Source organism: Phyllostomus discolor, chromosome X (assembly GCF_004126475.2).
Source record: "Phyllostomus discolor isolate MPI-MPIP mPhyDis1 chromosome X, mPhyDis1.pri.v3, whole genome shotgun sequence".
NCBI lineage: Eukaryota > Metazoa > Chordata > Mammalia > Chiroptera > Phyllostomidae > Phyllostomus > Phyllostomus discolor.
In genome coordinates this window covers 92,838,783-92,851,004 of record NC_050198.1, presented here as the reverse complement: position 1 = coordinate 92,851,004, position 12,222 = coordinate 92,838,783, and positions in this window count along the sequence as shown.

Genomic DNA, 12,222 nt, shown 5'->3' with positions numbered 1-12,222 from the left:
AATTTTCTCACCTGTAAAACAGGAATAATACTGAGTCAAACTAAATTTTTCCCCTTTTACTGAGCCAATAAAATTTAAATTCTGTATAATTACAGCTAATAGTGTACTGACCTAAAGCAGCAATTTCCAACCTGTGTGCTGCAAGAATTTTTAAAACATGAAATTCCTAACTATTTCACCAGGGTCACTGACCTCTTTTCCCTTAGACAGTCAAATATAAAAAAATGACAACAGGCAACACAGCAATAGTCATCCAGTGTGAATGAATCAAAATTGTCAGATTGGCAAAAAATATATTTATATTAACTAATTACTAAAATTCTGTGGCACACCAAAAATATGTGATATTTTTTGCCAGCCTGACATGTGCCATGAGATGAAAGGGTCAGGCACAAAGCAAAGAAAATGGAAGAGGAAGGGAGAGAAATCATATAATTACCAAAACAACAAACAAACATAAAATCACTCAAGTCTCATCAAAGGCCTAGATATTCTTGTTATGTGTTATTTTTCTCTGAATCTCTGCATTTGTTGTTTATGCTCCTGTTTGGAACAAGAAATTTTCAGAAATGGCTGTTTGAAAGGCAAATACAATTATAGACGAAATAGTTAATGCATCTCACTTATAGATGGGGAAGAGACTTGTCAAATGCTGCTCAATGTTTTTTAGAATTATCAGGTTTCTGACTTTTACATTGTAGCTGTTTTAAAATGAAGCCTGTAAGGCACTGTTTCTTAGAGTATCATTTTTTTTTTAAGTACATTTGCTGGGTTACTTGTTAAGCATAAAAATTCTTGGTTTCCATCCCAGATTTACTGAAACAGAAAGTGGTTCATGAGAACCAGCGTTTTAGCAAGCTCTACTGATCATTATGTATCAGTAATGCTCACTGATAATGAAAAGTAATGCTCTAGATCAGGGGGGTCCAAGCCATAGCCCATGGGCCACATGTGGCCCAGGATGGCTATGAATGTGGCCCAACACAAAATCATAAATTTACCGAAAACGTTATGGATTTTTTTTGTGATTACATGTCACAATGTCACGTAAAATAAATGTATGTAAACTCTTGCTATTTGTACGCATGTGTGGCTTCAGTTTTACGATGGTGTGTGGCTTCCAGTGTGTTATCTTCTGAGTTCCAATAGTGGAATTGACAGCATCAGATGTTACATGTGCTCGTGGTGTCTTAGTGAGGCGGCAATTATCAATAATGTTTCAACCTATCATTGCAATGCTAATCATTTAATGTAATTTAGAAGTCAGGTAAGTATTCTTGTTTGATTATTAAAGGTACTTCCACACCTCGGTGGTACCGAGCCAAGCATCACCCACCAAGCTTTACAATTGGCCCTCTACCTCACCCTGCATAGGCAACCGAGAGGGCTGTGGAAGAGCCCAAACCTTGTTTTCTATTTTCCTGTCAATTAGTTTTCATAACAAAAGTAAATAAAGTCCCATATCTATTATTTTTTTTAATCCCAGCATGGCTTCTACAACATCTCAAAAAAAAGAACCCCCCAAAACAAAATTTACAGATGAAAGAAGATGGTTCAATGAAAAGTGGACAGATGACTCTTTTTTGTCCAGACAAATAGTAAGGCACTCTGCTTAATTGTAGGGAATTTGTGCGAGTTTACAAAGACTATAACTTGAAAAGGCATTACATGCAAAAACATGTTGCCAAAGTCAATGCATAGGAAGGATTGGCATAAGGACAAAATAGGTGGAACTGAAAAAAAGTCTGTCTTCTCAACAAATATTTTTTTAAAAAGTTACAACTCAGGTGGATTCCATTATAAAAGCTAGTTAGGTGGTAGTATATTTAATAGCAAAAAAAAAAAGAAAACCATTTATTGATGGTGAGTTTATTAAGCAATGTATAGAAAGCATGGCAGATATAATTTGCCCTGAACAAAGGGGGATTATTTCTAAAATCAGTTTGTCTCACCAGACTATAGTCAGGTGAACTGAAGAAATTGGAAAAATCTATCAAAAGAAGTTTGGAGAGTAAAGCTGTTAATTTTAAACTTTATGCTTTGGCGATGGGTGATAGTACTGATGTTACAGATGCAGCTCAACTTGACATTTTATTAGAGGTATTGGTGACAAATTTAATGTCACTGAAGAAATGGCTTCTTTAGTGTCATTAAAAGATACAACTAAATCAAGAGATTTCTATGAAATAGTAAAAAATATGTTAAAGTCATTTTCTTTGTCTGTGGTCAACATATCTGGTACAGTTGCTGATGGTGCCCTGGCGATGTCAGGTAAAGGAGAGGGATTGTGAAATTAATAGAAGACCATGCAATTGCTGCCCAAAACTCATGTTTGATGAAGTGTCATTGCATAGTACATCAAGAAAATTTATGCACAAAAGCTTTAAAAGTGGATAACGTCATGCAAATCATCAAGACTGTGAATTGCATAAGAGCCAAGGGATTGAGTCATCACCAATTCCAGGAATTCCTTAAAAGTACTGATACTGGCTATGGCAAAATCATTCACTTTTTGGAAGTAAGATGGTTAAGTGGAGGCCAAATGTTGAAAAGATTTTATGATTTGTGACATGGTACCAAGTCACCTATGGTATCAAAAAACAAATTTGTGCTGGAACTTGATGATGAAAAATGGCTTACAGATTTAGCATTTTTAGTGGATTTAACTGCTGATTTCAATGAGTTAAATGTGTGCTCAAGGTGAAAACCAAATGATCAATACCATGTTTCAACCCATAACAATGTTCCAAATGAAACTGAAGTTATGGCAAGCTCAAACTAAGGCAAACAATTTTATGCATCTTGACGTGTTGGCTCAACACAGTCCTGTGAACAGTGAAAAATATGCAGCCTTGCTCTTCAATTTGATACAAGAATTTGAAAACAAATTTCAAAATTTCCAGGAAAATAATCAATATTTTGCTGTATTTGCAACTCCACTTTCACAACATAAATATGTTACCTGCCAATTTTCAAATGGAATGCATAGAGCTATAATCTGACATTCAACTTAAAGAAAAATTTGGTCATGTCTCTTTTCTGGACTTTTATAGGTCCTATCTTCCCAGAGGCAAATATCCCTTGCTTTGCGCCTTATTCTTGTCATCACTATTTGGCAGAACCTACATTTGCCAGCAACTATTTTAAAAAATGAAACACATTAACAGTAACATTAGAAACAAAATATCTGGCGAGTACTTTGGGAACTCACTGAGAATTGCAACTACTATCAAACCAGATATTGATGCACTAGTTTCTCAGATACAATGTCAAACATCCCACTAGTTTTATGTCGCCCTCTTTTCTTTTACTTTTATAATAGAAAATATTTAAAAATCCGATGATGCTTTATTACTTAGATGTGTACATTTTCTACATTGGTGATCATAAACTTGGGGTTTGTTTGACGATTTTAAGATTATCAAAATGGTTTCAGCATAATTGGAGTTATTATGTGAGTACTTCTTTGCTTATCTGTCATGGTGGATATCACAAAGATTATGCACGGACTTTTTTTTTGCTCATCAGTTTCCGTTAGTGTTTGTGTATTTAATGGGTGGCACAAGACAACTCTCTTCTTCCATTGTGGCTTAAGAGACACCAAAAGGTTGGACACCCCTGCTCTAGACATTCTTACTTCAAGCATTTATACTGAACTCACACACTAAAAAAGTCTTTCCAAGCATTTAAAAGAAACAAAGTGGTAGTCTTAATGGTGGCATTAGACCTTGGTTCTTGAGTTTGGCAAAGAAAGAATTTAGAGCTAAGAACTTTAGCACCAGAAATTTAGCCTTTTAGAAAGAAAGTCACAGAGGCAGATGTGAATCAGCTGGGCTTCGTGGACTCAGGAAACAAGTTACAGAGGCAAAAGAAGGGCCCTTGGAGACTGGTTCAGGTGTTTGGCCAGGGATGAATTGCTGCCACTTGCCATTCGTCAGGTTATAAATCTCCTAGGAACTTTTACCGCTTAGAGGAAAGAAAGCAAAGAAACAGGCCTTGGGAAAGGCACAGCCATGGAAGAGGAGAGGACAGGGGAGGGAAGAGGAGGGGAGGGTTAGAGGGGATGGAAGAAGGCAGAGGGGAGTGGAAGGGAGGGGAGGAGAGAGAGGAGAGGGGAGGGAGGAGAGAAGGCAAGAGGAGGGAAACTGAGGAGAGGGGAGGGGAGGGGAAGAGAGGAGGGGAGAGGAGGGGAGAAGGCAGAAGGAGAGGAGGGGGAGAGAGGGACAGAGGGGAGGAGGGGAGAGGAGAGGGGAAGGGAGGGGAGGGAGGAGAGGGGAGGAGAGTAGAGGGGAGGAGGAGGCAGAAGGGAGGGGAAGGGAGGAGAGGGGAGGAGAGAATGCAGTGGGTTCTTTGTTTTAAGGGTTTTATCTGTTATCTAAGGGCAGGAATTTTAGGGGAGGTCTCAAAGGAGAATCTCAATGAAATATTAATCAGCTTTTTTACAGATGTTTCTGTTCAAGGTCGTGATCTCTACTGATTGATTGGCACTAGGGGAGGGGTTCATTAGTAGTGCAGCTGGTCCTGAGACAGCCATAGCATCACTCTGGTTTTGCTGCTGTTCTGGGCTTGGAGCTAAACCACAACACAGGTCTAGATGTTATTTCTAATCTGACCAAAACTCTGTCTCTGTGGTAAGCAGCCCTGATTATCTGATGCTGATCAGAACCTCCTTGTCCTGAGGGCTTAATGCTTAAGGGAGTGGTCATACAAAGGAGAAGGAGGCAGGCCGGTCAGAGTGCTAGATGAGGCCAGTTAGAATCAGCTATCTGTTTCAGTTTCCCCATTCTACTTGCCAAGGAATTTTTCTGGCTTTGATAGGGGACTCAAAACTTGGAAAAGTTTAGCTTAAGGTAAAAAGCTGTAAGTCTAGCAAGTAACGTGTATGTTAAAGCTTTTGTTTCAGAAACTACAGATAAGGTCCATCCTGGCTCCTGGGAAAACAGCCGACCTCCTGGGGCACTGCTAGAGATTACCGCCTGGGGACATGTTGGAGGCATCCAGGCCTTTGTGTTCCAGGGAGAGTAGATGACCACCCTCTCCTGAGAACAGCTAACTGCCCAGGACAGGAATGTTGCAACTTCTGAATCTCAAAGCCCTCACTGCACCTTGTTTATCCTCCCTATACCCGCCCTCTAAACCTGGCCTTATAAAAGGTCTGGCCTAAAAAGAAAAGACAAGATGGTCTGTTAGGGTATGAACCCACCATCTTCTCAGATCATTGGCCACCTGAATAAAGCACCCATAAAAGATTCAATCGCTGTCATCGCTTATTGATTTTGGTAGTGACAGGCAGCCTGAATGCCCATGTCTTTTCCGGTTACATATTTTGGCAACTCCACCAGGACAGACAGGGGGACTGTCTGGGAGTCTGGGTATTTGGTGGGGAGTCCCATTGGCTGCCTGGGCTGAGATACCCCAGGAGTTTGGATTCAGAGAATCCCAAGCAGCTGCCAAGTGATTTCACTTGGGGTTGCTCCCCCCTTGCTCCTGGCACTTCTTGTCATGTATCACATCAGTTGAATCACTGCGTTTTCTGGTTCAAGTTAAAATCCTGGGTCACAACTTAGGTCATCTGATCTGTTTTGGTACCCTCTGTTTGGAGCTCCATCAGGTAGAATGGTGGGGGAAGCCTCCGTTCCTCAAAACGGCCCTTTGGGGCCAGTTCTAATTCGTCGACTTATGAGCATATATCTGGAGCGTATGTTGTTTTGTTGTAGAACTGTTCTGTTTGTGTCCTGTATAATTTAGACTCAGGAGAGTGCTGATCACTGAATGGGTCTTTAAATTACTGTAGTATACTGTAAGTAGAGTTGTTTTGTCAAAAATCAAGGAAGTGGGACAAACTGCCTTATCTAGAAGTTTTTTGAGTTTACATGATAAAGATGCATGCAGAGTTAAAAAAAAAAGAAAGTAAATTAATGGTTCAAAGAAAAGGGAATTTGCCTGTGAAAGATGGAAACTCAGAAGAGAGGGGCCAGGGAGAGCTAAATATTATGACCACTGCAGGCTGATCAGAGTTCACGCAGCCCCAGGGGATCCATTCCAATGAGTGACATGGGGAAAGTGCACCTGAACTGGCATCACTGTCTTGAATCGATCAAGGAACCAGATTTGGTGGAGGAAAAGCCCCTTTCAGGGCAGGGCAATATCCTTTTCAGAGACTTTTCAGCGAGAGTAAGGCCAGAGGGCCAGCCTGCTGGATATTATTGGGCACATACTCTGTTTTCTACATTGGATCCATTAAACTGGAAAAGTTCAAACCCTTCTTATGGACATAACCCTGCTAAAATGAGTGATTTGGTTGCATCAGTTTTTGCCACTTGTCATCTCATTTGGACAGACATACGAGCCTTATTGAATTCTTTGCTTCAATAAGGGGATGAGCAGAGACTGGTATTGTATAAGGCAAATGAAGAGGCTCAGGGGGTACACCAAGAAAATCCAGATGGGGCTTTGAGCCTTCCCAGGGCAATACCTATGACTGAGCCCAACTGGGACCCTAATGGGGATGGCCTTCCTCTCTTAGAGCACTATAGGTGATGTCTCTTTGAGGGAATGGGAAAGGTGTCCCTGAGCAGAAAAGTCTGAGTGTGGTGCAGGTGGTGTAACAAAAGTCCACAGAGGACCCCCTCCCAACACCAAGAAACAAAGAGATTCCTGCGGATGGCAAGTGACTGCTGCATTTGGATTCCAAACGTTGGGCTCATTCCTAAACCACTGTGTGAGGCTATGAAGGGACCAGAATATAGCCCTTTAGAGTGGAGGAAGGAGTGCACTCAGGCTTTTGAGTCCCTGAAGGTGCACCTGGCTTCTGCACCAGCCTTGGGGCTTCCAAACCTACTGCAGCCCTTTCAATGACATGTGTGTGAGAGACAGGGCATTGCCCTAGGATTCCTCACCCAAATGCTTAGTGACATCTGCAGCCCCTTGCATAATTGTCAAGGAAATTAGATCAGACTGTCCAGGGGTGGCAGCCTGCTTGAGAGTGGCAGCCACCTGTGAGCTCTTGCAGGAAGCTGAAAAAGGTTTCCTTGGGACAGGTTATACCAGTTATGTGCCCCAGCAAGTGTTGAGCCTACTGGAGCAAAGGGGAAATATGTGGCTGACTGCTGGAAGAAGGGGCAGGTACCAAGCCATTCTTCTCAACAATCCCAACGTCTCCCTCAAAACTGTAAGTTAAATCCTGCCTCTCTTCTCCCAGAGTCTGACTCAGCTGTGCTGATCCATGACTGTGCTGAGATAACTGATGACGTGTATTCTAGCAAAATTGACTTATACGACCATCATTCAGGAGAACCAGACTGGACTCTATACAGATGGAAGCAGTTATATGGACAAAGGAAGCAGAAAGGCTCGGTATGTAGTTGTGACTCTTCAAGGAGTAGTGGAAGCCAAGGCCTTGTTGCCAGGAACCTCTGCTCAGAAGACTGAACTGACTGCATTGACAAGGGTACCAGAACTGTCACATAGAAAGAGTGAATGTGTGTATGGACTCAAGGTAAGCTTTCCTAATTTTGCATACACATGGTTTCATCTGGGAAGACAAAGAACTGTTAACCTTCAAATAAAAAAGAGATTAAGCATGCAGCAGAAATTTTAAAATTACTAAAGGCTGTTCAGGTACCTTTACAAGTGGCAATTATACACTGCCCGAGGCATCAGAAAGAGAACACTAAAGTGGCTAGAGGAAGCAATCTGGATGAATGGGCAGCAAAAGAGGCTGCTAAAGGAGTATATATAATGCCCTTGGTACCTGTTCTAGACTTGTCAAAATTTGACCCTGAATATTCAACTGCAGACTTAGAGAAAGCTAAGAGATGAGGTTTTAATAAAGAAGGTCCTGATAACCAATAGAAAAAGGATAAGAAAGGAGCTATACTGTTTTCCTGAACATTTAGTAGAGCCAGTCATAAAGCATTTGCATGAGGCCACACACTGTGGAAAAGACTCATTAACCACCTATGTCAAACTGTGGCTCACAGGTCCTAGAATTTTTAAGCCATAAGAAAAGTAATTGCTAGATGTGTTATGTGCCAGAAGAACAAGCCCAAAACAGAACCCCATCAAAGGAAAAAAGAAAGCAATATCAAGGACAGTGTCCACTTGAGGACTGTCAAATAGACTTTACTCAGATGACAAGGGTCTGAGTGTGGAAATATTTGTTAAACTTTGTTGACACCTTTTCAGGATGGATAGAAGCTTATCCTACTAAAATAGAGAAATCCTTGGAGGTGTTGGGAACAAGGAAATTAAGAACAAAATTTAACCTTAATAGACAAGAACCACATTGTAGCTAAAAAGAAATGATAAAAGAGACAAAGTACAGTTAAGCAAGCATCCTGTGTCTAGCAGACGCTCTCCCCTGAGTAGGCTAGATAAGCAGTGCTTTGTAGTTTTTAATGAGAAAATAGAAAACTAGCTAGCTAGAGCCACGAGATTACTAGGTTAATGAACAACCTGTCTTCCCGCCTTATGCAAGAACACTTGGTTTGAAATTCCTGCACGCGGTCTTTGTAAGCGAATTGCTAACTGCCACGTCTGCTTCTGTCTAACGCTTGCTTGCCCGCCCCTATATAAGAACGTAGTTGTAAGCGCTAGAGGCGTCTCTCTCGTTTGCAGCTCCTTGTGGGCACTGTGTCGCTGGACACTTTGAGAGTTCGCCCCTGCGCAGGTTAAACTTGGCCAATAAAGTAACATCTTTGATACCCTGAAAGTCTCCGATATTTGTCCTCACGTTTGCTGGATGCTACAGGAGGCAGTGAAAGCTTTACTGAAAGAAATAATCCCTCATTTTGGCTTCCCTAGCAGCATCCATAGTGATAACAGACCTGCTTTTATTTAAAAAAAATATTACACAAGAGGTTAGTAAATTTTAGTAATCAAGTGGAGACTCCATGTGACATAGATACCTCAGGCTTCTAGGAAGTAGAGAAGATGAATCACCTTAAAGAAAAATATAGCCAAACCGTGTCAAGAAATTCATCTCCAACGAGATCAAGTTTTGCCTCTTGCCCTGCTCAGGATAAGGGTGGCTCCTTGAAGTGGGATTCAGTTGAGTCCCTATGAAATTGTGTACAGGTGGCCATTTCAGGTCACAATTGTGGTAGGAGACATGTATATAGGTAAAAACTGAAGGTAAAGAAATATGTATAACATTTAAGTCAAACCTTAGCTGTGATGAATGACTTTGCCTGTATTAGAGACTTCTCTCCCACAGGTTTGCTGCGTTCCTTTGAGCCTACAGACAACATGCTACTCAAGATTTGAGTGACAGCATCTCCAAAAACCCAACTAAGAAGAAAGTGGACTGGACCTTGGGACATACTCCTCACCACCCCCACCATGGTAAAACTGGTGGAAATAAAACCTTGGATTCATCACACCAGAATAAAGAAAGCACTGGAGAAAGATCTAAAAGTCATCTTTGAAAAAACAATGACTTATGTTCTTTTCTTTACCTCTTGTTCAACCCCTTGTTACGGACAAATTATTCCGTTGAAACAAAATGAAAATATTTAGGTATATTTAGCAAAAATTGTTCTGAATATTTCTGACTTTTGTTTTGCAGGAGGAACTTATGTTGAACAAACTTTCACTTCGTGTCTTATAGGCGTCTACTCCTTTGGAAAGCCTCAGAAATTATACCGTGTTTAAGTATATTGAAAAGAAAATGACGTACTCTGATATTTATCATTGGGGACCAGTGGTAACTATAAAGGACAGGAAAATGTTTTCCTTAAAGGTCACTAAATGCACCCCAGCTAGAGAGTGTGCAACCTTTATCAACTGTACTAAAACTGTCTTGTGTTCTCAGCAAGTGTGAAAATCAATTGTACCACCACCACTAATGTATCTTATGCTTATGCTCATGTGAAACTGCCAATGGGATGTTTTCTGATAGGTAAAATGTCTATTCTTATGTTCCAGCAAACAGCTCTGGGAGACCAGGCTCTCTGGGAAGACTGACAGTGTGTAGGTCTCAGAAGCCCCACTTGACCCAGATTGGATGGGATCTCTCCCTTACACATGATTGTATCAGTGACTTACACCTTTTAGCCCTGCTGAATATATGTCCTTAATTATATTTGTAATGCCAACCACAGTAACTTATTTAATGTAGAAATAAGCAGATTAGCCTGTGCTGTGGCAAAAGTTTTGAATGCCACCTTGCAAGCCATCAGTGTCATTAGTCAAGAACTAAGACAAGTCAGAAAAGCAGTACTGGATAATCATGCAGCTATAGACTACCCTTTTTTAAAGCATAATCATGGATGTGAAAAATTTAAAGGACTCTGATGTTTTATCTGATAGTTCACAGCTCATAAAACAAAAAGTAAGGCAAGTAAATAATGTGGTGTCCAATATAAAACATAGAGAGGGATTCTTTGGTATTGACTTATCTAAACTAACATCCTGGATGCCTAGTATACCTGGACATTTATTGTTTTTATCCTTGTCATTTTCTTCAGTATCATAGCTTGTTGTTCCATACAATGTGCCTCCTTACCTAAGTCTGCAATTAGATATGTTCCTAACTACCACCATCCCACCAGACAGTCCAATGCTAGGTTCTGATCTCATAGAAATGAGATAGTTTAATACTAATGATGGGAAGTGATAGGGGACTCAAGACTTGGAAAATTTTAGCTTAAGATAAAAAGTTATAAGTCTGGCAAGTAATGTGTATGTTAAAGCTTTTGTTTCAGAAACTACAGATAAGGTCCATCCTGGCTCCTGGGAAAACAGGCTACCTCCTGGGGCACTGCTAGAGATTACCACCCTGGGACAAGTTGGAGGCATCCAGGCCTTTGTGTTCCAGGGAGAGTAGATGACCACCCTCTCCTGGGAAGAGCTAACTGCCCAGGACAGGAATGTTGCAACTTCTGAATCTCAAAGCCCTCACTGCACCTTGTTTATCCACTCCCCCCCTCCCCCACTTATTAAAAGTCTGGCCTAAAAAGAGAAGGCAAGATGGTCTGTTAGGGTATGAACCTGCCATCTTCTCAGATCATTGGCCATTGAATAAAGCGCCCATAAAAGATTCAATCACTGTCATTGCTTATTGGGTTTGGTAGTGACAGGCAGCCGGAACACTGGTGTCTTTTCCAGTTACAGCTTCTTATTATCCTGCCTCAGTAGTGGATCTAAAATGCTGTCAGAATCCCCATGATAACTGTACAGTCTAGGGCGCAATCAATACAGATAGGGAAAACTCTAGCAGTCAAGCATACTTGGAAAGCTGCAACTTGTAGAACAGTCTAGCAGAGGGCAGTTTCTTCAGCAGCTTGCTAGGAATATTTTACTTCCTCTATTAATTATGTGTGTGCTAAAAATAGTAATACTTTCCCTTCCACCTTTTTAAGTTCTTCTGGCTGGGCTAATAATCAAAGTAACAGAGATAGATCGACAGAAAATCAAAGTTTAATACATGTCCACGGGGAATTCACATAGGCATGATCATTCCATGAAAATTCCCAAGAAAGTAAGGCAACATTGGGTATATAAAACATTTTGGACAAAGGAGAAAAGGGGGGAGGAATGGTCTATTAAATTCAAGAAGTGAGAAAAGGGAATTTACAGGTAGTTGAGGAAGAGCAGAACACACATGGCAAAAAAATCCTTGATAGGTGGCTCAGAAACAGTGGGACACACTGGGTATCTCGCTCACCTGCCTGAAGCCCTCTTGTTTACCACTGAATTCAAATTAGGTTAAGGCTACAACCTAAGATCTACTTCCTGAAGCAGATTCTCTGTCTGAATCTCCTGGGCAGGAAAGGGGGGAGGGAGGTGTCAAAGCTTCTGAGTCTTTTGTTTCTTAATAAAAAGCTTAAAATCAATGTCCGAAAAAGCAGCTTCAGGGTGGCAGAATTTTGGTCCCTTTGGTTACATAGACAAGCTAACTGAAGAGCTAGTTACTGAAATATAATCTCTCTGCCAAGACTGAAAATCTAAAAACCTGGGCCTTGTGTGTGCCACCATTTTATCACCCCCAATTCCTAGTTTTTCCTGGCTTATCCAAATTTCTGCAGGCAGAAATCCTCAGAGGGGTCTCAAAAGGCTCTGTAACTAAGCAACCCTGGCCTCACCCAAACTGTCCCTCTAGGTTTGGGAACCCACACCGCTTGAGTTAACTCAAAGGGTTAACAAACAATGCGCTGCAAAGTGGCAGGGAGAGAAACCAATCGAGTGTCTAGAAGGTCTGTACGTCTCGTGAGCGTGGCT